At 52.2% G+C, this 3,795-nt stretch overlaps 1 long non-coding RNA gene across 1 annotated transcript in view; it reads left to right on the top strand.

Moving 5' to 3' along the window:
- The window catches only part of LOC114486682 (uncharacterized), a 14,204-nt gene extending 10,508 nt beyond the window's left edge, over positions 1-3,696 (top strand). Inside the window, exon 3 of the long non-coding RNA XR_003680798.1 lies at positions 3,630-3,696. This is a non-coding gene — a long non-coding RNA (uncharacterized lncRNA). The remainder of the gene's footprint in view (positions 1-3,629) is intronic.
- Positions 3,697-3,795: the final 99 nt, after the last annotated feature.

Genomic DNA, 3,795 nt, shown 5'->3' with positions numbered 1-3,795 from the left:
ACGCGCAGGCCCAGCGGCCGTGGCTCACGGGCCCAGCCGCTCCGCGGCACGCGGGATCCTCCCAGACCGGGGCGCGAACCCGGTTCCCCTGCATCGGCAGGCGGACGCGCAACCACTGCGCCACCAGGGAAGCCCTCTTTTTCTTCTTTTAAATTTTTTTGCACTTTCTATTTTATATTGGAGCAGAGTTGATTAACATTGTTGTGTTAGTTTCCGGTGTACGACAAAGTGATTCAATTATGCATATACGTGTATCTATTCTTTTTCAAATTCTTTTCCCAGTTAGGTTGTTCCAGAATATTGAGCAGAGAGGATGGGCCACCTCAGTAAATCCTCCACATTCAAGGCAGTTTTAAGGGCCCACAGGCCAGACGATGTCCTAGAGGCTGGGTGCGAAGGTCACGGAAACGCAGCCTCAGGCCTCCCAGCGCAGGGAACGAGGTGGGAAACAGACGCGCACTCGAACAGGATGCAGTGCAGGTGGGCGAGGGCTTCGCGGGCAGCGGTGCATCCGCCTGCAGAGTCAGAGCGGGCACCCCAAGAAGGCAACCTGCGGGCTCCATCAGGACGGCTACGGGAGCCTTCCTCACTAGGAAGGGGGGCACCGTCGGAGGAAAGGTCGGACGCACGTAGGTAGGAAAGGGCCCGGAACCTTGTGGAAGGGGAGGGACAGAGGAAGGGAACCGTTTCCACCTTGGAGCCTCACTGCTCACAGTTCAGATTTCCAGAGAGAGACTCCCACGGGCCAGCTCCCACCCATCCTGTGCCCAGCTCTCGGTCTAGGGAGGGCACTTTGATCAGCAGCCAGGGTCGCTGCAAAGGTGAGGGTGATTCCCCAAGAGAAACAATCCTGGGTGCTATTGGCAAGGGGGGCGGGGTGGAGGGTGGTGTGTTGGCTGTGGGGGAACAGAGGGGCAGGGCGTTTGTCCCCCAGGCCTGGGGGGGTGACGGGACGTAAAGAGTGTGCAGCCCGTTGGCCACACTAGCAGGAGAGCCCGGGTACCAAGGAGGCGGGAGATAGTGCTGGGGTGGAGACAGGGCCATGGCCTGGCTCTTCCCCTGGGGTCTTCCCTCCCAGGATGTGCTGGTGTTGGCTTCTTTTACTGAGAACAAGCCGATTTACTAAGGGGCTTTAATGCACTGCCTGGTGACTCCACAATTCCACGAGGCCAGAGATCTTTCCTCATTTTAGGATGGAACCCAGGCCTGGAGTCTCCAAGTTCCTTTCCTCAGTCCTCATGGCTCTGAGATCCCCTTGACACCTACACATCCCTGCTGAAACCATTGGCTGCTCTTCTAGATGGGCTATTTAACTCATTTAGCAAGAAATCGGTAAACTCAAATGTTTCCAAAAGTTTTACAATAACCTTTTTCTGGGAACTGTGATGGGGCCCAGGCAGTGTCTTAAAACCAGAGCTAGGACACACCTTACGAGCCAGGGGGCGCTGCTCTTTACCACCACACCTGGCAAGGCCTGCGGGAACAGTGGCCCCCTGGCCAGGGAAGAGGAGGTGGCCAAGGAACCCAACTGGACTGGAGATCCAATAAACAGCATCACTCTTATTCTATTTTAAAATTAACTTTTTTTTTCTGGGGGCGGGGGTGCGTCTGGGTACCATAGCTACATGGTTCAAAAACCAAAAGAACACAGAAAGTAGGAAGTGAAAACTGGCCTCCCTCCTTCCCCTTCCCCCTCCCTCCTTTTCTTCTGTACCTTTCCAGAGTTCCTTTAGAAAGCATCATTTCCAGACTTTTCTCATTCGCCTTCTAGGCTGTACATCACCTACTCAGGAAACCCAGCATGTTTAGTACATGTCAAATACGCTCTTCAACTCAGAGAAAAATCTCTCTCTAAGCCACTTGAAGGAGTTTTAAAATCCTGTTCTGAAGAATCTTTGCTGAGGGAAAAGCATTAGGCTCAAACCTTTGTTCATCGGATAAATTAAATCAAGACCTAAAGTCTCCTTGGAAATGTAATCTATCATCTAGGAAGACACCCCCTGTTTCTTTGGCTTCAAAACACTGCTGTTTTGTCTAACAGTCAGAAAATAGATTCATAAAGCCCAAGGAATCCTTTGTGTTTGGAATTGCCTCTGTAATAACAAGATCTCCAGATGGCCCGTCTCTGTCCTTTTGTCACTGGTGTTAGTCACTGGAGCTGGTCCCATTGGGCTACTGAGGAAGGCACCAGAATGCCCGCGAGTGCAGGAGATTATTCTTTTCTATGAAACAAAAGGAACCAAATCTCCTCTCTCTGCATCTTGACAGGCTTGGCATTTGCTCAGCAAGAGGTAGTAATAAAACATTTTCAAAATGGGGCCAGTTCCTGAGAGTTCATAAAAGACACAGAAAGGAGCACACTCGCTAAGGGAGGTTCTGGATTTTTAACAAGCAGCAGTGAGCTCTGAGGAGTTTGCAGGGAAAGAGGAACTGTCTTGCCAGCTTTCAAGACTTGGAGCCCACTGTGACCGGCAAAGCAGTATGAGGCCCAGCTGCCTTCCTTGGGGTGTAGAAATTAAGAAGAGCCCAAGTGACTCGGCTGGGAAAATGGAAAGGGAGCCTGTGTGGTCCTTCAGCGATTTCAGCAGAAAAGCTTCTGCCCTTTTAGATTCCTTAACCTCAAAGGCCAGCAGCTGGCAAACTACGACCTATAGGTCAAATCTGGCCCACTACATGTTTTTATCAATAAAGTTTTATTGGAACACAGCCACACCCATCCACAATTGTGTCAGAGACCCCTGTATAGCCTACAAAACCCCAAATACTCACTGTCAGGCTCTTTACAGAAAGTTTGCTACTTGTTGTAGGCAGTAAAGAGGGGCATTGCCTGTAAGGAAATCTGTGAGGCATTTTCCTGGGCTGCGAGGTTACCTGAGGAGCGCAGACAGAAAGAAATATGGCAGGTTGTTTCCCACGGAAATAGAGAAGGAAGAAGCCAAGAACAGACACCCACAGACTCCACAGCTGGACTGTTTGGAGGAAGCCCCAGCCCAGAGAGGCCAGCCTGTGGCCATGGACTTGGCCTGGACATGCAGGTGGAGCTGGGAATTACAAGAGGGTCACCAGGGCTGCCTCAGGGGCACCTGGCACCAGAGACCCCTCAGAGCTGTCATGTCTCCAGGGGAGACGACAGGTATGCAGCACTTTAACCCCAGCCACCTGGGGGTCCTCAGAAGATGGGCTCTGGGTGCCAATGTCTCAGGCAAGTTCAGCCATAGACCATCCCCCAAACACGCTCCGCCTCATCCTTCCAGGAGCTTCAGTGACCAAGGGGCCGGTCCCCACCCACAGCTGACCGGGGTCTCTGAGGTAAGGAGGAGGCGACCTCTTAGGCCAAGAGAGGGTTGCAGGACAGCCCAGCTCTCCTCGGGAGGGGGGGACCCACTGCTGAGTTGGTGACCCTCCAGGGCTGGGTCCCTCCACTTGAAGAGCATCGTGTGATGGCCCCACACCTCCGTCTCATGCTTCTCCCGTTTGGGTAATTACAGACCCTCTTTTATTTCTCTGTCTTCTAAAAAATTAACTACATATTTATTTAATTATGTCTATACATACCAGTATTACTATGTGTCATGAACTGTTCTGAGTGTTTAACCAAAAAATAACTAAATTAACCTCCTACCCATCAGGGTGAAGAGATGGCATTGGTGCTGCCGAGGGGCGCGGGAGGAAGAGGGAGGCAAAAGAAGACACGGCAGGACTTCCCTGGTGGCGCAGTGGTTAAGAATCCGCCTGCCAATGCAGGGGACACGGGTTCGAGCCCTGGTCCGGGAAGATCCCACATGCCGTGGAGCA

The sequence above is a fragment of the Physeter macrocephalus genome, chromosome 8 (genome assembly GCF_002837175.3).
Source record: "Physeter macrocephalus isolate SW-GA chromosome 8, ASM283717v5, whole genome shotgun sequence".
In the NCBI taxonomy this organism is placed as follows: Eukaryota; Metazoa; Chordata; class Mammalia; order Artiodactyla; family Physeteridae; genus Physeter; species Physeter macrocephalus.
Note: the sequence above shows the minus strand (reverse complement) of the source record. Positions and strands in the feature narration are given on the sequence as shown.